The sequence below is a fragment of the Geotrypetes seraphini genome, chromosome 18 (genome assembly GCF_902459505.1).
Source record: "Geotrypetes seraphini chromosome 18, aGeoSer1.1, whole genome shotgun sequence".
Taxonomy (NCBI): Eukaryota; Metazoa; Chordata; class Amphibia; order Gymnophiona; family Dermophiidae; genus Geotrypetes; species Geotrypetes seraphini.
The window spans coordinates 21,360,762-21,385,496 of record NC_047101.1 but is presented as its reverse complement, the minus strand read 5'-3'; the positions used below and the strand labels follow the sequence as shown (position 1 = coordinate 21,385,496).

Genomic DNA, 24,735 nt, shown 5'->3' with positions numbered 1-24,735 from the left:
TGTCATAATGCCTCAGACCCAACCTCATCAGTGATGTTAGAATGGCTTCATTGTCCTTACTTGGCACATATAAGAGGATAAGAACAGCCATAATAGGTCATACCAATGGTCCATCAAGCCTGTTCTCACAGTGGCCAATCCAGGTTACTAGTACCTGGCCAAAACCCAAGGAGTAGCAACATTCTATGCTACCAATTTGGGGCAAGCAGTGGCTTCCCCCATGTCTTTCTCAATTACAGACTATGGACTTTTCCTCCAAGAATTTGTCCAAACCTTTCTTAAAACCAACTATGCTATCTGCTCTTACCACAACCTCTGGCAATGCGTTCCAGAAAAAAAATTCTTCCTATTGAAGGTGATTTCTAAGGCAACTTTGCACGCTTAAAGTAACATTACACATTCACGCTCTCATTTGCTCCAAACCCATCCCACAAGTATAAGGATAGTAGAAATTATGTTTGTTTAAATTACCAAGTTATACATTTACCAGCATCCACTAGAAATATAACTTGTTTTGAATATCAGCCCAAATGTAGGAGACATTTTTACATACATTAGAAATCCATTGTATGCTCATTTATCTCACCCACAGTCATTGTGGAGATCATAAAAAACCTGACTCGCAGTGAGGTCTCCAGGACAGATTTGAGAAGTCCTGCTGTAGAAGCTGAGCTGATCATGCAGCATTGTTCTGTTTAATCCCATCATCTCTGAAAGAATTAACATCAACATTTTATAGGACTTCAAGAACTTGAAAACTGTTGGTTCTCATGGGCTGACGTGTCCTACATATACCAACTAGATCAAAATTTGGTCATGGCGAGCACTGGTAAGCCCCAATTAACTCTCCATTGCTAGAACAACTGACTGGAGGGATTCACCAAGTGAGTCTTGAACATAGATTAAAAACACTCCAAAAATTGCTAAACCCCCCTCCCCCCAAGAACAAATGTTAATACCATGGGGGAAGAAATGATAAAGACCATGCTAGGAATGATAAAGAAGGGGATCTCGAACAGATCAGAGAAGGTTATCATGCCACTGTACCGGGCCATGGTGTGCCCTCACCTGGAGTACTGCGTCCAGCACTGGTCGCAGTACATGAAGAAGGACATGGTACTACTCGCAAGGGTCCAGAAAAGAGCGACTACGATGGTTATGGGGCTGGAGGAGTTGCCGTAAAGTGAAAGATCAGAGAAACTGGGCCTCTTCTCCCTCGAACAGAGGAGATTGAGAGGGGACATGATTGAAACATTCAAGATAATGAAGGGAATAAGCTTAGTAGATAAAGACAGGTTGTTCACCCTCTCCAAGGTAGGGAGAACGAGAGGGCACCCTCTAAAGTTGAAAGGGGATAGATTCCGTACCAACATAAGGAAGTTCTTCTTCATCCAGAGTGGTAGAAAACTGGAACGCTCTTCAGGAGGCTGTCATAGGGGAAAACACCCTCCAGGGATTCAAGACAAAGTTAGACAAGTTCCTGCTGAACCAGAATGTATGCAGGTAGGGCTGGTCTCAGTTAGGGCGCTGGTCTTTGATCAGAGGGCCGCCGCGTGAGTGGACTGCTGGGCATAATGGTCCACTGGTCTGACCCCGCAGCGGCAATTCTTATGTTCTTAGTAGTCATGGCGCAGTTATAGGCCAGCAACCAAAAAGTCCTGTTTTCTAGCTCATTCCCCAGCAGGTACAATCCAAGGAATGCATTTTGGATTCTGTCATGTGACTGTCACTTTTTCTATTTATTTATTTATTTTAAAAAATTTCTCAACTGCGGGTATACAAATAGTACCATACATAAAACAAAACAGACAGGACTTGTACTAACATCAAAGATTATTCAAAGTAAACTACTGGATCACAGTTCTACACAATACATTAATCCTGAAACCAGAATTAGGCAGAAAATATCTTTCATTGGAATGCTTCTATACAAAAATGTAGTTTTGAGCATTTTCTTTTTTCTTCTCTAGTTTTGTTTTGCGCTGGGGCATTGGCTGCTTTTCTCACCACGTTGACTCAAAGTTACAGCTCCTTGCTGAAGAACCTCGGCTGGACATTTTACATCTGTTGCGTTAGTCTGATCTTCGGCTTCACCGTCACCTTCATCATTGGCCTTATCAAGAAGTCTAGAGTGAGCCCTGATCCTGGAATCGGCATTGTGTCAGGAGGAAATCAGATCCCAATGACTGAGACCATTCCTTCAGACAGAGTCACCCGAGATTCTTAGTTTTTCTTTGACTTTCATTGAAGTCTCTTTATTAAAGCAACAGCTCGGGATTCAAGTCCACAGAGCGCACTTTACCTATACATTATAACATAAACATAAACACTTAAACTTGTTTTTATATAAGAAATGAGGGCAAAAGAATAGCAGAACAATAAACAACATTTAAATTTAAATAAAATTAAAGAGAAAACAACTATATATTTCTCTTCATCTCCACAAGCCCAAATAACAGAAACTTACTTTAATTCAGAGGTTCTCAACCCAGTCCTTGAACACACTCAGTTTCTGGTCCTTCGACCTCGATTAATTTGATTTTTTTTTTTTAAATCAACCTCCATCTAATGCAACCCAGTTCTTGGGGGACACTCAGCCAGTCTGGTTTCTGGTCCTTCAATTTCAAGTTTTTAAACAACTTCCATCAAATACAATTGTATGTGATCCCATCACAAAACAGTCTCCCATACCCCCTAAAAACTGATCCAAAACAACCCAAAGATTATACAGTCAAACCTTGGTTTACGAGCATAATTCATTCCGGAAACATGCATGTAATCCAAAACACTCATATATAAAAGCAAATTTCCCCATAGGAAATAATGGAAACACGGACAACTCATTCCACAACCCAATAACTTTAATACAAAATAGTACTGTATACGTACTTGTATAGCAAGACCTTGCTCATTTAGAACAGTCACTACACTACCGTAGAGTCAGAGAGAGAATAACCATCGGCTCCGTTGTGATGATGTGACGCGTGTATACTATATGTACTCGTATTGCAAGACTTTGCTTGTTTAGAACAGTCACTACACTCCCGCAGTGTCAGAGAGAGAAGAACCATTGGCTCAATTGTGATGATGTGATGCATGTATACTGTATGTACTTGTATTGCAAGACTTTGCTTGCATATCAAGTTCAAATTTAATCAAATGTTTTGCTTGCAATTTCTCTGCTTCTATCTTACATTATACATCTGTATACCTTTAATCTATGGATAGATTTGACACAACACATTTCTTTGCAAACAAACTGCAGTTTGCACCTTCTTGGAAAACAGTCAGAAGCTCTAGTCCCACACTTAATCTTGAAAGAAGTATAGGAGTTTGAAAGAAAATCCTTTCTTTTGCTTGCACTGGGCTATATATAGTGCAGTTCAGTCCCTCGTTTAAGATTTGGCTGCTACGGAAAATCAGATTATACTTCTCAGAGCCAGACTTTGCTCAACTACTATATGCTTTCGTTCTCTCCCATATGGACTATTGCAACATTGTCCTAAATGGGCTCACTACAAAAAGCACCCATCGACTACAAGTACAAAATGCCGCCATTTGACTTCTGAAGAATCTTCATAGATGAGACCTGATCATCCCGACGTTGTCCACTGGCTGCCAATCGACAAACATATATTCAAAGGCCTAGTAATGGCCTACAAACTCTTCCATGACATGGTACCGGCATATATGGCCACCAAACTACTACCCTACGCCCTGAATTTACTGCTCCGCTCCCAAGAAGAAAAACGATTACACACCCCCTTGGGACACCTTGAGACCACCCGAATAAAATCTTACACACACTACCTACCATACCTCTGGAACAAGCTACCTACCCACATAAGATCATTAGAAGGTCTACTGAACTTCAGGAAGGCAATAAAAACCCACCTCTTCCCTTGGCCCTCTATGAGAGTGCACCTACCCAAATTCCCAAACCTTACAAAGAAGAGCACCAGCCTTCCGCTGTCACGAATCTCACACTAATGTACATCGCCCACCGTACAATGAACTGTTGCCTTTATATTGCCCATCATATAATGCTCTTAGCCACCTAGTCACCTCCTGTGGTATAATATATAGCTTCCACTGTGCAAGATCCCACCATACTATCTACTATGTCTGGCCACACCATGTTTTTGTCATGCAATGCTTTGCCACATTTTGTCATACTGTCACCTTTTCTCTCACTCATACATTGTATCTTTCATACTATATATGCCATACTACACTGTCTACTGTGCTACATTCTCATGCTATGCCCACTATATAATATTTGCCATCTCATGTCTACTGTGCTAGGTTCGACCATGTTACATGTCATGCTATATTAGGCTAGCCACACTTGTATACTATGTCTACCATGCTATGCTTATATATATAATACTGTTTGCCATGCTATGTTTGTCATACAATGCTCATCATGCTATGTCTCACCATACCATGCTTGCCATGTTATGTTTTGCCATGTTTTGCCATCTCTGTCAGACAATGTCCTGCCATGCCATGTTTGCCATCGACTAGTATAAATACACTTTAATATGTATGCAAACTGGTAACCCATTCTGAGCTCTCCTGGGAGGACAGGATATAAAACCATTTTGCTCTCCAGATTATTTGACCAGCCGAAATGCATGAGCCGGCCAGAAGTGCTTTAGCTCTGTTGAAGTTCACTACTATTTTCCGCTCTTATTTATCTGCCCACGTCTCTGCCTCCCAGGGGTCTGTCCCCAAGCCTGGAAAAACTCAGACCTCTAGGGAATGAAATTAGAAAAGCAACAACAAAGCAAAAGAGGGGATGAAGCTTACAGATTTCCAGCTGTGACAGAATAAAAACAGATGTTTTATTTATTTCATTCATTTCCTATCTCGTTCCTCCTAAAAAGCTCAGAATGGGTTACAGGTTAACATACATAATACAGTGATACCTTGGAATCCAAACTTATTCCAGAACCCCATTCGTGTTCCAAAACGTTTGAGTTCCCAAGACAATTTTTCCCATTGAAAATAATAGAAACTGTATAGGGAGGGGGGGAAGTTTATTATTATATGTTTTATATAGAAACATAGAAACATAGAAACTGACGGCAGAAAAGGGCCATAGCCCATCGAGTCTGCCCATACCAATGACCCACTCCCTGATTCTTACTCTCCTAGAGATCCCACATGAATATCCCATTTTCTCTTGAAATCTAACACGCTGCTGGCCTCAATCACCCGCTGAGGCAGCTCGTTCCAATGATCTACCACCCTTTCAGTGAAGAAGTACTTCCTAGCATCACCCTGAAATTTCCCTCCCCTGATTTTCAGCGAGTGTCCTCTGGTTACCGAGGGCCCTGTAAGACTGAAGATATCATCTTTCACCTCTATACGCCCAGTAATATACTTAAAGGTCTCAATCATGTCCCCTCTCTCTCTTCGCTCCTCCAGTGAGTACATCCGCAGTTTCCTCAACCTTTCTTCATACGTGAGTTCCCCGAGCCCCAAAACCATCCTGGTAGCCATTCGCTGAACCGACTCAATTCTCAACACATCTTTTCGGTAGTGTGGTCTCCAGAATTGAACACAATACTCGAGATGAGGTCTCACCATGGATCTGTACAGTGGCATTATGACTTCAGGCTTTCTGCTGGGATGGGAAAGGGGAAGGGATAAGAATTTATGAAATATATCAATGATTGTTTGTAAGTGATGTATTGATTGTTAATATGAATGAATATATTTAACACTTAATGTATTTTTGAAAATGAATAAAGAATTAATTAAAAAAAAAAGAAAGAAAATAATAGAAACTGGATTAATCCGTTCCTTGGTCCCACAAACTCAGATTTTCCAATAAATTTAACAGAGGCAGCAAGATCGGGTCCCCCCCGGCAGAGGCAGCAAGATCGGGTCCACGTGGCAGAAACAGCAAGATCGGGCTCCCCACCGGCATAGACAGCAAGATCGGGCCCCCGCCGGCAAAGGCAGCAAGATCGGCAAAGGCAAAGGCAAGCGGTGCTCAGCCCAAGGCTTCCTTCTGACGCAAACTGCCCAGGCAGAAACAGGAAGTTGCGTCAGAGGGAAAGCTTTGGGCTGGGCAACGCTTGCAGTTCACGTACATTCGGACTCCAAAGCAGCGTTCGGATTCCGGGGCAAAATTTAATTTTTAAAAAAGTTTGGATTCCAAGTTATCCGAGTTTTGGGGCGTTCGGATTCCGAGGTAACACTGTATATCGTTAATGGGTTATAATTTGGTATAGTTACAGTATAAGTTTTTATCCTAACTCGACACCTACTGACAGGGGTCTCCAAAGTACGGCCCGTGGGCTGATATGATTTTATCCAGCCCGCAGAATTGTGTGGAAATGCGCCAATTGGACTAATTTTCTAATGAGAATCTGCAAAAAAAACCAAACAAACACATGGGGTGTTGTTGATAGATTTCAAATGCATTAATTAAGATTTTAAAATCACAAAAACAGTTCCATCATCAGACATTAATGGTTTTATTATAATTTGTGATGAAAATATGAGAATTTGCTGGTACTGTTCATCGACAGTAATATACGATAATTTAATCTCACATACTTTGTAATTAGTTTATAAAATTTTCTGCTTTCAATAAATCTCATAAATCTAGAGTTATTTATCTTTTTTTTTTTTTTTTTTTTTTTTTTTACTACGGCCCGCTGAAAAGTGCTGAAGTACCCAATGTGGCCCTCATGGCAAAAAGTTTGGAGACCCTTTCACACTGAGGCTCTAGTACCAATAAATATTTATTTGTGGTCCATCGGTTGTGGGCAGGGGAGTTAGGTGAAGAGGTATGTTTTACTGCTTTCTTAAAGTTGAGGATTCCGTCAGGGAATCTGATCTGTTAGTATAAAACAGTGTCCCGCAAACTTTCTCGAGCCACAGCACACTAAAGGTAGTGGCCGTGGCTCCTGGAAGTGCACAGATATTGCCGTGATGATGTCACACGCATGCGTGACATCATCATGTCAATGTCCGCGTGCATGTGAAGACCCTCCAGGTGGGCCCTGAGACGCCAGTGGGGGGCGGGGGGGTGCCAGAAGGGAAAAGGGCCAGAGAGGACAGGTGCCCACTGATTGCTTACAGGACCTTCCTTTCGCCATGCGAGGCACGTCCTGTAGGCAATCAATGGACCCGCGCCTCTCCTCCTCCCCAGTATACCGCGGCACATCTGAAATCTCAGGAGGCACGCAGTTTGAGATAAAAACTGGTATAAAAACTTCAGTAAGCAAAACATTGTTTTTAGGAAGGATTTTGCATGTACCATTCCTGGTCTATTCCAATCTACACTTTCACAAGAAAGATGCAAGAAATGTCATGTGCAAAGTGAACAGTGCTGCTTTGGTCCAAGGTGGTTGGGTGATAACCTCAACAGGCAAAAAACCTCCATTGCACTCCCAAAGTGTAAAAAACCGTACGCAGGGCTGTCTATGCAAGGTGATAGAAGAAAGAAACTTTCAACTTATCTTTAGTTGATCGGTACATCGACGGTGGCCAGCGTTTCACGATCCGATCAAACTTTAAACGGGACGCCGGAACGCATCTCCTGATCAAAAGGTTTTTTGCCAGTGAGGTTATCACCCAACCACCTTGGACCACCATTGTGGTGGTGGGAGGGCTTCAGTCTGAGGCTTTTCCTCCATTTTTTGAAACACTTCCTATTTAAACCAAAGCTCCACTGTTCACGTTGCACATGACATTTCTTGCATCTTTCTTGTGAAAGTGTAAATTGGAACAGTATTTAGTTTTCACATATCCAAGTTTATCTTGCCATTCCTGGTCTATGACATTGCCGTCATTGATGAAACTCAAGTTTCAAGTTTTATTAAAATTTCTTAACAGCTCAATCAGACTTCTGAGTGGTGTACAATGATAAAAATATTAAACCATCATACATTTACAAAAACAGGGTTAAGGTCTAAACGGCATACGACAAAAAGGGGAAATTGGTAACCAAAAGACTTAGGGCATCATCAGAGACGTGGCAGAGCAAATCAGGCCAATAGAAGGCCCCGAAGCAGCGTGTGTAGAGTACTGCACATGCTGCTTGAATCGGCGTTTGGAGTCGGGACCGCGAAGAAAGTAGCGGCTGGAATCTTTTTTCGGCGCTTCCCTTCCCGCTCCTTGAGGTGTCACCGCGGCTCCTCTCGATCCCCGCCAGCGTCGGAAGCCTTCTCCGACGCTGGTGCGGCTCGTGAGAGGAGCTGACAGGAGAGCAGGATGTCCAGCGCTGGGGTTCAGTCCTTCCGGCGAGTGTAGGTAGGTGCTGGGGATTTGCGCATGCGCACTCCTGCGGCCACAGACCCACTGATCATGGAAGCACGCCGATAGGAGTGCGCATGCGCGGCTAGCGTTTTATTATATAGGATTCCGGTTGATTACTTAGACAGGTTTCGAATGTGAGTAGAAGGATTTTGTAGCTTATTCTATGTTCTATTGGCAACTAGTGTGCTTTGTATAGGAGGGGGGAAACATGATATGCTATGTTTGTTGTAAACTGCTTAGGATTAAGTGGAATAAAAAAATTTTAAATACAAATTTCATGCCCTGTTCCTCTGAGCCTCAGAGCTATTATTGATTCTACCTTATCTTTGGCTGATCAGGTGTTCTTGATTGGGTTGGGTTTTTTTTACCTATTCTAGATTAGACAAATTCTCTTAAAAAAAAAAAAAAAAAATCTTTTCCTGAGCTACATTCTGCTATCCAAGTGATGAATTGTGTCCCATCTTGACTATTGCAATTCTAGCCTATTTCCATGCATTAACCGTGAAAGGGCTCCTTAATGTGGTAGCAAGAAAGCGGCAGAAAAGTAACTACAAGAGACGAGAAACTAAGGAGTATAGGTGGAAAGAAGAAGAGCGATAGGGGAAAAGTGACTTGCCAATTCAGTCGTTCCTCGGAAGGCTTGGTGTGCTTCAAACTTCACAAAAGAACTTTGACAGGTAAGGAGTTCCAAATGGAGAGAGTCACACGGCAAAAGGCCATGTCTCTGGAAGAGACCAGCCTGAGCTTGGCTGAGGAAGATTCAGCCATCAAATTAGCCTGGGATGACGGTAGAGTGTGAAACGAGTGTTAGGGAAGGAGGAAGGAGGTTAGATAAATAAGGTTTCCAGTGTAGCAAGCACAATGTGCAAGTAAGTTTCAAGTTTATTGACTTTTAATATACCGACCATCAACAAGTATCTGGCCGGTTTACAATAAAATTTAAAAAGAGATAAATAATTTAAAAAATAATGAAAGTGTACACCAAGGACGTTAACTGGACAGACTTGAAAGTGAGGGAAAAAGGGAAGGGGGGGGGGGAAGTTACATATTAGAAGAAGAAAGGAGAAAGAGGGAAGAGGGTAAAACATACGGGGTGGGATCGCTTTATAAAAGCGGTTGGTTGAAGAAGAAAAGAAGGAAAAAGAGAAGAAAGAGAGAGAGAAAAAAATGCTCTAAGCACAGGAAAAGGCGTCGCTAAATAAAAAAGTCTTCAGGCTTATCTTGAATTTATCAAGTTGTTGTTCGAATCGGAGGTGCTGTGGCAGAGCATTCCACAACGCTGGAGCGACTACTGTGAAATTTATTTTTCTAGTGTAAAAGAAATCTTTTATGGAAGGAATCAACAAGAGTTTCTGATCTGCTGACCTCAGTAGACGTGTTGGGCACTGAGGGATGAGAAGCTTATCGAGATATAAAGGCTGGTGGGAAAGTTTTATTTTAAAGGTCAGCAGGATGGTTTTATAGGTGATACGGTGTGTAATAGTGTGCTTCCTTCAAAAGTGGAGTGACACGGTCAAATTTGCCAGTTTTATAGATGAGTTTTATTGCTGTGTTTTGAATTCATTGTAAGTGTCGGATTTCTTTTTGGGGGAGTCCGTTGTAAAGAGAGTTACAATAATCAAGGTGGGAAATAACTAAAGAATGAATTAAAATTTTAATTGCATCTGTGTCTAGGATCGAAGTTAGGGAACGAATATGGCGAAGTTTAAAAAAGCAAATTTTTGCTACCGAGCTGATGTGATCATGGAAAGTGGGATCTTTGTCGATAGTAACTCCCAGTAATTTTATTTTTGATTCCATTTTTATAGGAATTTTATATCAGAATTCACGGAATCCCGCTAACAGTAAGAAAGCCAATGTTGCTTGCGGAGGAGCAGTGATGGATAATCGGACTTCTTGGCCATTGCTTGTAAGTTTCTATAAAATGTTCAACTTTGGACATTTCCTGAAAGATGTCCAAATGTTGGGGGTGGGGGAGGGGGGACATCCATTTTCGAAACCGCTAGAGGTCCAAAAATTTTTTTTATTTTTTATTTGGGGGGGGGGGGGGGGAATGGCCCGCCTAGACCTTCCGGTCCTTAACTACTACTGCTAATACTGATCATTTCTGTAGTGCTGAAGGCGTATGCAGCACTGCACATTTAACACGCAAAAGACGGCCCGCGATTCCTAGGTTGTCTAACTTTTTTGGCCGTTTTCAAAAATCAAAATGCCCAAATCAAGCTTATTTGTACATGGGGAGGGACGGTCATCTTAATGGACTGGCCACACAGACATGCCAACAGGGGAGTGGGGCACCTTAGGGAGCACTGCTGTGAACTTCACTTAAAGGGCGCCAGAATCCCCTCTTAGGGCGCCTTTTACAAAGGTGCGCTAGGGCCTTAACGCGTGAAATAGCATGCGATAAATTGCCCCGCGTGCTAGCCGCTCCCGCCTCCTTTTAAGCAGGTGGTAATATTTTTGCTAGAGCGCGCTAATCCGGTGTGTGTGCTAAAAACACTAGCGCACCTTTGTAAAAGGAACCCTAAGTATTTGGTGAGCCCTCCAAAACTCCTCCAAAACCTACTATACCCACCTGTCTACCACCCCAATAGCCTTTATGGTTTCAGGTGTCACCTAAATGACAGTACAGTAGGTTTTGGGTGGGTTTTGGTGGGCTCACACTTTCCACTATAAATGTAGTGGGTCGCATGAGATCTGGGCCTGGATCCCACCCACCAGGCTACTCCAGACACCTGCTTGCTCTATTATATCTATAATATAGTAATATCTATAGCTGTCATAGAGACTGGTATGTACTGTTTCTTTCACATCTTTGGGTGGAGGCATGAAGTTAGTGACCAATGGGAGAGTATGGGGACATGCTTTCATTCCTCCAGTGGTCATCTTGTCAGCTTGGGTACCTTTTTGGTACTTATTTATTTATTTTAGTATTTATATTCTACTTATTACATTCAGGAACCATTTTTCCCCTGTCTGTCCTGGTGAGCTGGCGATGATCCTGAGATGGACTTTAATGAGAGAATCAAAGTTCCAAGTGTACAGTAAAAATCCAAGTTCCAAATATACAGTAAAATAATTTACATATAAAATAGATGATAATCCACATAAGAAGTAAAAAGCCACATACAAATCATAAGGACCTAGTCCACTAATGGCGCTGGACCCAAAACGGTCCGCGTTTCGACAGGATGTCTTCTTCAGGGGTCACTAATAGTCCTCAAATGATGAATACGTGGAAAAAACTGGAATGTGGAGAGACGACCGCTACTGGAATCAAGACAGTAAAAACGTTTTATGTGAATTATCATTTATTTTTTATGTAAATTATTTTACTGTATATTTGGAACTTGGATTTTTATTGTACACTCATTAAAGTCCATCTCAGGATCATCACCATACCACAGTGTTCTTTTGGACTTCTTTCTCTGTGGATTTTTGGGGTCAATTTCTTCAGTTTGTCCTGGTGAGCTCACACTCTATCTAATGTACCTGGGGCAATGGGAGATAAAGTGACTTGCCCAGAGTCACAAGGAGCAGCATGGGATTTGAACCCACAACCTCAGGGTGCTGAGGCTGTAGCTCTAACCACTGTGCCACACACTTAGATGCTTTGAAAACAGATCTAACTCCGAATGTCTAAATCAGGGGTGCCCACACTTTTTTGACTCGCGAGCTACTTTTAAAATGACCAAGTCAAAATGATCTACCAACAATAAAATTTTAAAAAAACACAACGCACACTGTACGCATAGAATTGTTAATTATCATTCCTATTCCGGGGTTTTTTCAAAGAGGTCAAAGCAGATGACTCTATGCACTGTCACCTCAGTAACAACCATACAAAAATAGACAAATACCCACTCACTCCCTTTTTACTAAACCACAATAGCATTTTTTAGCGCAGGGAGCTGCGCTGAATGCCCAGCGCTGCTCTCGACGCTCATAGGCTCCCTGCGCTAAAAACCACTATTGCGGTTTAGTAAAAGGGGACCATATTGTAAAATATAGACAGCAGATATAAATTCAGACACATTTTGATCACTAAATTTAAAATAAAATCATTTTTCCTACCTTGTCTGGTGATTTCATGAGTCTCTGGTTGCACTTTCTTCTTCTGACTGTGCATCCAATCTTTCTTTGAGCCTGTATGCTTCCTCTCCTCCACACCTCATTCCCTCCCCCAACTTTTTCTTCCTCTCTCCCTGACCTTTCTTTCTTTCTCTCTTCATGCCCCCTTTCTTTTTTTCTGTTTCTCTTCTTTCCTTCTGTCTCCCTGCCTGCCCCCTTTCTTTCTTTCTGCCTGCCCTTCCCCAAGCCACTGGCACTGCCGCTGCCATCGGGGAACGGGACCCAAACACCACCAATGGATAACAGGCCCCGACGCCGACACCGCACCATGCTCTCTCTGCTTCGGGCGATCAATCTTCCTCTCCCCGACGTCAATTCTGCTGTCGGAGAGGAAGTTCCGCCCAGCCAGGCAGCGATTGGCTGGCCCGAACTTCCTCTCCAACGGCAGAATTGACGTTGGGGAGAGGAAGATTGATCGGCTCGTTAGATTGCCAAGGCAAAGTGAGTCCTGGGATCGACTCACTTTGCCTTGGCGAGCTACCGGTCGATCGCGATCGACCTATTAGGCACCCCTGGTCTAAATGATGTCCTGAACATCTTGAAAAAGGTTTCATTATCCCTGCAAGACATCCAAGCCCACCAAAAACATACTTCTAACACGTCCCCCCCTTAACCTTTGGATGTCCTGGAGGGTGAATGCTCTGCAAGACGTCTAAAACCTCAGTTTTGAACACCTGCACTTGGATGTTTTTGTGATTAAAATGTCCAAGTGCCCAGTGTATGCCACTTTGGGGGGACGTCTGCATATTTTTTTGAAAATAAGCCCCAACGTGTTGGATTTACACCTGGAATCATTTCATCTACCTGTTCACTACTGGGGTACACACTTTCCCCAGTTGACCTAGAAAATGCAATCTACACGATATTTAAACAGTGGTGTATAGCTGATGCAAAAGAATATTGCAACTGAAGTTTAAAAAACCAGATATTTCAGAAAAACTGTGAAAATGGTCCTCAAAAACAAAGAAAACATTGGCAATAGCGGAACACTCGGAGAAATGCAAGATTTGAAGTTTTATTCAGCCAGAAGCATATTAAAGAGTCTGAGCATGGGAAGACTGGGAGGAAGGGGGAGGGGAGGGTGTGCCTTGGATGGTGAGCTCCTATCTGCTTTCAGAGCAATTCCAAAGAGCTGATGAAGCTACAGCCCAAAGACAAACCTCAGTTGTAGTTGAGTCCCCTATGTTGCCATAGAAATATGGGCTGCTAGGGTTTGTAACATAACATAGTAACATAGTAGATGACGGCAGATAAAGACCCAAATGGTCCATCCAGTCTGCCCAACCTGATTCAATTTTTATTTTTTTATTTTTTTTCTTCTTAGCTATTTCTGGGCAAGAATCCAAAGCTTTACCCTGTACTGTGTTTGGGTTCCTACTGCCGAAATCTCTGTTAAGACTTACTCCAGCCCATCTACACCCTCCCAGCAATTGAAGCCCTCCCCTGCCCATTGCAAAGAATTTTATCCACCTACTTACCCTCCTAATCTAGATATCCTCTTATAAAATAACCTGTAATATATACAATATTACCTGCAATATACAGTAAAACCTTGGTTTACGAGCATAATTCATTCTGGAAACATGCATGCAATCCAAAACACTCAAAGCGAATTTCCTCGTAGGAAATAATGGAAACACGGACAACTCGTTCCACAATCCAATAACTTTAATACAAAATACTACTGTATACATACTTGTATAGCAAGACCTCGCTCATTTAGAACAGCCCCTACACTCCCGCAGCGTCAGAGAGAGAAGAACCATCGGCTCAGTTGTGATGAGTGTATACTGTATGTACTTGTTTTGCAAGACATTGCTTGTATATGAAGTTCAAATTTAATCAAATGTTTTGCTTGCAAAACACTTGCAAATCAAGTTACTTGCAATCCAAGGTTTTTCTGTACATAAATTGATTTAATTTCTAACAGTGGCCAGTCCAGGTCACAAGTACTTGGCAGAGTCCCAGAAAAGGAAGGCATTGGCCCTCAAATGAGGATCAAGATCTGAGGGGTATGCCTTGGTCTTGTGCAGACTTTGGACTTGATCTGTTAATGTAGGCCACTGTTAAAAAAAAAAAAAAAAAGAGGGTTGCACATCTTAACCTGAAGGCATTTTAGGGAAATGCAGCTTGTCTATTGATAAATCTGTTGTAAGGAGAAAGCAACGAACAAAGTTTTCATACTCTGACATCATGATATATATCTGACTTTTCTTCAGGTCACTTTGCATTTGAGTTTTCTGGATGATGGGATGGCATAAGCTTAACTTGAATCACTCCCTTTGCTTATAGAGACAGATTCTGCAGCACCAAACTAATTGCAATGCACAGAAAAGCCAAGGTACGTTTATAACTCTTCCAAAGTAGCTCTTAATGCTGGTGCGGCTGCCCCATGCCACAAAATGCCAGCAGCCCACACCTTTCCCAGCAGCTCATTGTGGTCAAAAGCAAGAGAATCTCAGACTCAGACTGATCCTGTGAACTTCATTACTCTGTTAGGGGAAAGTGTCCTTGCAAGATCTTCATTCAATGGGCTTTGGTTAACAAACTTAAGTTTAAAACCCTCAGTGATGCTACTGAAGAAACATTGTAATTAGGGATTCTATTTTCCATTGTTTGTTCCATTGTGGGATTTATTAGCCACCTTTATGAAGTTGTAAATTTAGGATTAGATTCAGTAAATGGTGTTCAAATTTGCACCCCCCTAACCAACTGAAAATGAATGCAATGCTAAATGCGATGTGAGGCACTGCCTCCACTGCATGCAAATCTTTCTCGTAAATATGAATTCTGGATATCCTGAAAACCTACCTGGCTGGAGAGCTCCCAGAACAGATTTGGGAACCACTGCACTAATGCCTGCATTTTATATCATTACTTAACGCTGCGTAACCGAGTAATTTTAGCCATATAACAAGCTGATCTTCAAACATAAGGGTTGGGTGGACTGAGAAATGGGCATGTGCCTTTGCTGTTCAGACATCTTACTGAAAATACACTCCTGAAAGTTTTCTGCAGGAAGAGTTATGGAACTCGCTTCCTGCTTTATCTTAGAGAAGAATCTATATCTAATATAATAAAACGGTAAGCCGCGCATGCGCACTTCCTATGCGTGCATCCATTTTCCGTGAGCTGTAGCGACCCACAGGAAGTGCGCATGCGCGGCTTACGGTCTGGCCTCACGTGAGGCAAGACAAGTGTGCATGCGCGCCCTTCCCTGCTCTCCACCTGCCGGCCGCTAGCACCCCCTGCCCTCTCCGTCGCCTCCCAGCTCCAGCAGCGTAGGCAGCACTATAAACACGCTGCTTCGCGCCCTTCTCTGCCGATTTCCTCTGCCGCGTCTCTGATGACATCATCAGAGACAGACGCGGCAGAGGAAATCGCCAGTAGAAGGCCGCGAAGCAGCGTGTTTAAAGTGCTGCCTACGCGGCTGGAGCCCCGAGGTTTGTCGGCGGTGGGAGGGTCAGGAGCAGGCCGGATCGACAACGGCAGTAAAAGAAGGGGGAGGGGCCGAACGGAGCAGGGAAGAGAAGGGAAAGGGGGAGTGGGGGAAAATGCTGCTACTGCTTCTACACAGGAAAGGGGGGGATAGGAGGGAAATGCTGCTGCATAGGGAAGTGGGATAGAAATGCTGCTGCACAGGGAAATGGGGAAAAATGACAGACAGACAGCAGGAGGGAGGGAGACAGAAAGAAAGAAAGACACAGGGGCAGGGAGAGGGACAGAAAGACAGACAGAGAAAGGGGGCCAGAGAGAGAGTCAGTGGGAGAGGGAAAGGGGGCTGCTTTGGGGGGAGGGGTGTGCTTGGGGCAAACAGCTTTGCTCTGGGGGGGAAGACAGAAGGGGCCATGGAGAGACAGGGAGGGGGGGGAGACAGAAGGGGCCATGGAGAGATAGGGAAAGCGGGCTGCTTTGTGGTGAGATGTGCTGGGGACAGACAGCTTTGCTCTGGGGGGGGGAAGACAGAAGAGAACCATGGAAAGACATTTGGGGGGAGGTGGGTGCTGGGGGCAGACAGCTTTGCTCGGGGGGGGGGGGGGGGGGGGGGGAGACAGAAGGATACAGACAGCGGCCAAGGAGAGAGAGATAAAGAAACACAGACAGACACATCTATTCTAGCACCAGTTAATGTAACGGGCTTAAAGACTAGTTACAGTATAATCCCGTTATAATGGACTTCAAGGGACCTGGAAAAACAGTGTGTTATATCCAGAGTCCATTATATCCAGAGTTCCATTTTTTTTAAAAACTTTATTTAGAGCAACTTGAAACAACGTAAATCAATGAACAACAGTCACTGCACAGCAACATCAGTAACAAAACTCAGCAAAATATTGGTATGGCACAAAATGATTGGAAACCAGAACACTGTTCTGAAAAGAAAAATACTCTGTCATTTTTTTTTCTGGGCTGCATTTTGATACTATATCACCGGCATGCCACGTGCCTTGTAGGCGGAGCCTGCATGTCCGTTATAGCCGAATAAAACTACGGCTAAAAGCGGCTCTTGGGCCCAAAATAGTTGTCCGGTATATCCGAAAGACTGTTATATGTGAGTTCGCTATATCCGATGATTTTCTGTATGTTTATAATGGTGCTCGGCCGGGACCAGCGGACCTCGTCCGCTATATGCGAGGTTCCGTTATAAGTGAGTCCGGTATAACGGGATTATAATGTAGATAGATACAGGAGTTCCTTGAAAACCTTTCTATACAAGGATGCGCTCAAAACTTAAAACCTTGGAAATGGAAACATCCAATCATTAGAATGTATGTGTATAACTCTTCCACTGTAATCATCGAGTTTTTATATATGATTTGATACACTTGCCCTTTCCCCTTATTTTTACCTGTTTTCTTTTCTTAAAACTGTTATAGTTCTATCATTTCTCCCCTTGTCTCTCTTCATCTATTGTCCAAGTTTGTCCTATTCGTATTTTAAAATATATTTGTTTCTCCCTATTTTATTCTGTACACCGCTTAGAAATTTTTAATAAGCTTTGTATCAAATTTTAAATAAATTTGAAACTATACTTATTATTGGTTTAAAACTTGATATAAATTCACAACCCACCAAGTTAATGAAACCCCCCTCCCCCTTCCTCTACATTTCTTAATTTCATTTGCTTTCATAGTGTAACACCAAGAAACTTGAGTTTCTATTTTGGTATCGTCTTTATACACTCACATCTATGGAATGCAGTGCATACCGCTGAGCAGAGAGTGTGTTCTTCTTAAATACATAATGGGTACTCTGTTTCCTGGCTATGCCATCCCTCTGTAATCACAAAGCAAAACCCTATCATACACTTGAACATAAACAACATCTTAAATAAGAACTCCCTGTACTTATTTTAGTTGTTTCATCTGCTCCTGGAGGAGACACCAAATCCATTATGCTCATGAACTATTAAAAAATTGCAAACTTTCCAAAAACTGTCACGTTCTTCTAAACATACGTAGGAAGGCGAGGGAAGAAATGGAGTGCCCTGCCACCTTGTGGCTACAATGGGAACAACATGAAGCAGTCCACCCAGCCACTTGGGTTTTCAGGATATACCAGGTACATAAAGAATATGCATGATGTAGATTTGCATAAAGAGGCAGTGTAGGCAAATCTACGTCATGCACAGACATTGTGAAAACCTGACTAAGCATGCCCAGAGGAATGGGCAGAGAGCCAGTATAAATCTGTTGGCTGTTATTCTCTTGCTGGTATCCCTGGTGAACGCTCAAGCTTCTTTAAATATAAGTTACTCACAACCTTTTTTCTAGGGAGTGAGCAAGTAATAAGTGCATAGAATGCAATAGAATATACAGGACTGTAACAGCAGCATAGAAAGACAGGGATGCCATCTCAGCAAGGTCAAGTTTAAAAGGCTTCTCCAGTTCTGATTTTGCTAATTGCATGCACGGCATTGTAATTCTTACAGTATTTCCCTGGAAAAATTGGATTGCTCCAAAAAATGACCAGGCCAGGAATTTTTCCATGCACATCCTTAGTTCTTCTGCACTCACGATAGGGGGAGAGTGTGGTACAGAGGTTAAACCTATAGCCTCAGCACCCTGAGGTTGTGTGTTCAAATCCCATGCTGCTCTTTGTGACCCTGGGCAAGTCACTTAATCCCAAAAATATATACCAGCTCTATTCTCTTCAGATAGTTAAAGCAAAAACAAAATAATTGTGTACCTGGAAAATTCTTCTTATAAGGAGGAAAAAGCCTCAGATCCCCGTCTCCAGCCAGAACGAATCTTGCTGGAAGACTAGAAAGGGTAAGTACCTCATCGGCTTGTGAAAAACCTCCTTGTTCTGACTCTTAATATGTCTTATAAATTTTTCAAAACAGCTCTGCAAGCACAGTTGCATGTCAAACAATTACTAAAGACAACAGCTGCTTTCTTCAACTACTCGTTAATAGCTTGTTAATGTATGCAGGGATGGGTGTTTGTAGAAATGTTTGTAGTAAATGTGGAAAATGCAAAACTTGTCTGAACACTTTGGAAATGTAAGAGAAGTTTACTCACCCTGTTACAGGTAAAAAAAAAATTTTTAAAAAAAATATATATATATATATCCATAATAATAAAAGGCTAAGCGCACATGCGCTTTTCAAAGATCGTGATTCCTGGTGGCGTGAGGTGTGCTTCTGTTTTACACCTCACGGCGCCTGCGCTAGCTGGAGGCGCGTGTTCCAGAGACTCCTCCCTCCCGCTGCTCTTCAAAGCGGCCTGCTGAGGTTCGCCAGCCGCTGTAGCGAACCTCGCAGGCCGCTCTCCACCTTCCCGATGCAGAAAAAAAAGCAAATCCAGATAGGACAGAGGCTGCGATCGGCAGCGACTGCTGCTACTCCTCCAGCTGCCTAGCTCCTTTCCGCCGGCCCCGGCCAGCAGCTCCCTCCACCCCGTCCTGATCACGAGGGAGACCGTGCAAAGGGAAATGCAAGGGGAAAGGGAGGAAGCGTCTCTAGCACCCGTTAATGTAACGGGCTTAAAGAGCTAGTATATATATATATATATATATATATATATATATATATATATATATATTTATTTATTTATTTTTATTTTTTTTTAAGTTCGAAAATGTTTATTGAGTTTCAAAAGAATAAGAACAGGAAGTAACAAGTGTATGATATGTAAACATAAGCAGTGTGTACTGACTAAATACATACTAACAATATATATACATGGGTATATCCAGTTTATGAAGCAAAGAATTTAGGATTATAATGTAGAAAAAATAAAGTAAACACGTGACACAAGCATTGGGCTAACTAATGATCACAGTAATGTAACAATGGATCCCATGTAAGCGCATATTTAGAAAGGCTATTATTTCTTTCAGCTATTGCTTTTCCATATTTTCCAGCTAAACGGACATTATTCCACCATGCATAGTATTCGCCGTTAGACAGATCCTTCCAATTATAAAGAACATTTTGGATAGCTAGTGATATTAAAATATTAAACAACTTAGTCTTATTGATATCCAATGTATTTTGGAGACCCAGTGACATAAAAATTAACATGGTAAAGGTTAGGGTATCTGTGAGGCCAAGGATGGAACACATAGTGCTCCATACCCTAGACCAGTATTCAGTAAGATGGCTACAATCAAAGAGTAAATGTTTCAAGGTACCAGGTACTTGTTTACAAGACCAACAGTAAGGGGAGATTGATGGGTTGATCTTATGAGAGAGTATGGGTGTCCAAGTAGCTCTGCGCAACAGGAAATACATTGATTGCAAAAGTGAAGCTGACTTTATGGATTTGAAGACGTAGAGCCGTACATTTGACCAGTCTATAGCATCCGATGGTAAATTCAATTCTTGGAACCATTTGTTCTCTGTAGTAGATGGGGTACTGTAAGTGGCACTTTGAAGCATTTTGTACCATAAAGAAGCCCTACCACCCATTTTGGAGATTTGAGCAATTTAGGATAGAAGAGTAGGGTGAGTATCTTTAGTACCGTATTTTCACGCATATAACGCGCGCGTTATACACGATTTTACAAACCAAGCATAACTATGCGCGTTATATGTGTGAGCGCGTTATACAATTTTTTTTCCCATTGCGATCCGGCATCCCTCCTGCGAACCGGCATCCTCCCCCCCCCCCTCGAGTCACCCCCCCTCCCCCGCGATCCTACATCCCCCCCAGCACTGCAAAGACATCGCTTACCCAATTGGGCACCGCACCAGCACCAAAGCACAGGACGTGCCAGTGCCCGAAGATCCTCCCTCGCCTAGGCTGGGCTGGGCTTTGAGCATTTGCGCATGCTCAAAGCCTTCTGGTCTCGCTCTCTCCAAGATTCTCAGATTCAGAATCTCGGAGAGAGCGAGAACAGAAGGCTTTGAGCATGCGCAAATGCTCAAGAGAGCAAGAACAGAAAGCTTTGAGCATGCGCAAATGCTCAAAGTCCAGACCAGCCCAGCACAGGGAAGAGGAAGGATCTCCCTCGCACCACCCAGCCCAGCCCAGCCCAGGCGAGGGAGGATCTTCGGGCACTGGCAATGGCACGTCCTGTGCATTGGTGCTGTGCCGGTGCCCAATCGGGTAAGCAATCTCTTTGCGGTGCTGGGGGGGATGTAGGATCGCGGGGGAGGGGGGGTGACGTGAGCGGGGGGGGGAGAGGATGCCGGTTTGCAGGCCAGAAGAGGGAGTAAGCGGGGGTGGTGGGAGGAGGTTTTAGCAGCATGCACGGTATACACGTGTGCGTGCTATATAGAAATTTTTTTACAGAAATGCTTTGTTCCCGCACGCTATACACGTATGCGCGTTATACGCATGAAAAATACGGTAGTTATACTTGGAAAAGTTTTTGCTAGACAATGTTGGAGTTGCATCCATTGGAAATATCGATTTCCTGGTAGATTAAATCGACTGGAGAGCTCAGCAAAAGAGAGCCATCGATCTTTATGGAGGACATCCTGAACTAGCCATATACCATCATGTTGCCATTTGGTCCAGGATATCGTTGCATCTTGTATTCTGACCGGAATTGCTTACCCCTGAACTAAGGGCAATCCAGGTTACCGACATTTCTACAGAGTCTAAAACATGTAGTGAAACTTTTTTCACACTGGAATCTTTTTTTTCCAAACGCAGCACCTCCCCTGGCTTCTTTCATCACAGAGAGCGAGCCTCACGTGTCTCTGAGCAGGCTCACAAAACAGCAGCACCACCCCCAGCATTAGCACAGAAACAGCAAGAAGAAACTTGCAGTCCCTCTTCAGCGTCTGCTCGGGCTTTCTCTCTGTAAACTCTCAGTCCACTGTAGAATTCCCAGAGCACTTTACAGGGGTTCAAGGAAGGTTTGGATAGGTTCCTAGAGGATAGGGGGATTGAGGGGTACAGATAGAACTAGAGGTAGGTTATAAAAGTGGACCAAAACCACTTCACAGGTCACGGACCTGATGGGCCACCGCGGGAGCGGACCGCTGGGCGAGATGGACCTCTGGTCTGACTCAGTGGAGGCAACTTCTTATGTTCTTATCTGTAATTGCAAACACTGTTCTATTGATTCTGTGCTCTATGGTTTGTTTAGACCAGGGGTGTCAAATGTCGGTCCTCGAGGGCCGCAATCCAGTCGGGTTTTCAGAATTTCCCCAATGAATATGCCTGAGATCTATTTGCATGCACTGCTTTCATTGTATGCTAATAGATCTCAGGCATATTCATTGGGGAAATCCTGAAAACCCGACTGGGTTGCGGCCCTCGAGGACCGACATTTGACACCCCTGGTGTCAAATGGCTGAAGCTGCCATCTATGCTTGTTGAGTCTACGAGTCTGTTTTGAGCAATTTTTCAGTATATAGGTGACCCCTCCAGCAGAGACAGGTGTGGGTACTGTAATATTTATGTTTCCACACTATATCTATTAATCGATTTTGTATAAAGAGTGTGAACCCCTCTTTTCCATTTTATTACCCTACATATTATATTACTGTACTACAAAACATATTTGTACTAAGTGACTCCTTACACATAACAGGGAAAAGGTACAATATATAGGGGTCCTTTTATTAAGGTTCACTAACCGATTTAGCGCATGCTAAATGCTAAGACACCCATAGGATATAACAGATTAGTGCACGCTGAATCTGTTAGCGAACTTTAATAAAAGGACCCTATAGAAAATAAACAATTATTATTTTATTCCACATTTTCCTCCCACCAATTAACAATGGAAACCCCCTTTCAGTCCCCAGCACAGGAGCTTCAGTAAAGCACACTTACCGTAACAGGTGTTATCCAGGGACAACAGGCAGATATTCTCACACTTGGGTGACGTCACCAACGGAGCCCCGGTACGGACACTTTAAAAGTGTATCGCCACTTTAAGTCTTTAGAAAGTTTGCGATAGCCCGCACTGCGCATGTCCGAGTGCCTTCCCGCCCGACATAGGCGCGTGGTCCCTCAGTTCAGATAAGCCAGCTAAGAAGCCAACCCAGGGAGGTGTGTGTGTGGCGGGGAGGGTATTGTGAGAATATCTACCTGCTGTCCCTGGATAACACCTGTTACGGTAAGTAACTATGTTTTATCCCAGGGCAGGCAACATATTCTCAAACATAGATGACTGGCCGAAGTGTCCATCCCGTCTGGGGAAAAAAGTTTCCAGGCAGTAATGAGAGGTGAAGGTATGAGCCCAGAACCAGGTGGCATCATTATCGACTCTTCTCTTTTCTTCAACGACCACCTCAACTCCCTGGTAAAATCATGCTTCTTTAGCCTCCACATGCTGAGGAAAGTGAGATCCTGCTTCTGCCAACAGCATTTCGCCGTCCTTGTTCAATCTATCATCCTCTCCAAACTAGACTACTGCAATTCTATCTATCTAAGTTTAACTTAAAAAAGCCTTCAAGGACTTCAGCTAATTCAGAACACTGCAGCCAAGCTGATCTTCGCAAAACGCAAATTCGATCATGTTTCCCCACTTCTATCCAAACTTCACTGGCTTCTAGTAATTTCCAGGGTTCATTTCAAATGCGCCTGCCTAGCTTCAAGATTCTACACGGCATCCTCCGTCCACTAATCCCTCTTTCTTGGAGCTCCTCGAGCCCTGACACCACCAGGTCCACCCCAAAACTTAAACTATCCTTCCCCTTGCTAAAAGGTATCCTCTATGGGGGAAAATTGGGCAAATCTCTCTTTTTTTCAGAATCACAGAGCTCTGGAATAATCTTACTGCCCCACTACGGATTATGGGCTCCTTCCAATTATTCCGTAAGCACATGAAAACTAGGCTCTTCACAAAATTGCAATGTTCTCTCCTCCCTGGACTCAACATCCAACCCCTCTATGCTACTCCTTCCTTTATTAAACTCTTGTAAACCATGCCGAGCTCTATATTTATGGAGACGATGCGGTATATAAATTTAAGGTTTAGTTTAGTTTTACAGATTTCCTCAATAGGAATAGATCTAAGGAAAGCTACAGAAGCTGCCATAGCTTGGACCTTTTGAGCAGTGACACGTCCATGTGTGAGAATAAGTTGCCTGCTTGTCCTGGGATAAAACCCATTGTGACTGACGGGAGGAGGGAGAGGCATCAACCACATTAGAGGAAACCACTGTCCATCGCCTACAGCAGCCACATTGTCTCTGCATTGCCCTCAACCCTCTAATCGACATCTACAAACAGTAGACATGAAACATCTGTTCAAAACGTTATTATTACACATACTGTAGGTGCCCCATTTCAGCTAATTTCAGCTTGGAAAGCTCCTCTGTAACATTTAAATCTTTACAATTAACTAACCTGCTCTTTTTGACAGCCTTCCATTTTGATTCCCAGACATGCAAGAACACGTCCCAAATGGGAACGGATGAGACAATTCTGAACCTCGATGATACACATTAAGTACAGACTTATTAGTCTCCAGTCTTCTTGTCCTTGCATTCTCCACAACAATGTATGCTTATGGCATGGTTTCTGAAGGAGTTCAATAACTTTGAGGAAAATGTGTTTCTCTTTCGTTATTTCTCCCCTCCTAATTAGTGCTCTAGGGGGCTCCTTTTACAAAGTCGCGCTGGGGCCTTAACGCACGGAATAGCACGCGCTAAATTGCCATGCGCGCTAGCCGCTACCGCCTCCTTTTGAGCAGGCGGTAGATTTTCGACTAGCGCACGCTAATCCGCTGCGTGCGTTAAGAACGCTAGCACACCTTTGTAAAAGGAGCCCTAGGTTTCGTCCAGAAAGGTTTGGCTTTAAAACGTTGAACAACTCAATACAACCAGGAGCTTTGTCCAACTTTCACATGTGCCCAAATAATATAACTAAAAAGAAGCGTATTTAAGAAATAATAAATATAACATTTAAATGA

The 24,735-nt window shown here is 43.2% G+C and overlaps 1 long non-coding RNA gene across 2 annotated transcripts in view; it reads left to right on the top strand.

The window, feature by feature from the left end:
- Window positions 1–24,460, top strand: part of LOC117351721 — a 110,970-nt gene extending 86,510 nt beyond the window's left edge. The window contains exons 3-5 of one of the 2 annotated variants that reach the window (XR_004537499.1): window positions 10,089–10,189; window positions 14,631–14,752; window positions 24,187–24,460. This is a non-coding gene — a long non-coding RNA (uncharacterized LOC117351721). The remainder of the gene's footprint in view (window positions 1–10,088; window positions 10,190–14,630; window positions 14,753–24,186) is intronic. The other variant, XR_004537500.1, reaches the window with a different exon arrangement.
- The last annotated feature ends 275 nt before the right edge of the window (window positions 24,461–24,735 follow it).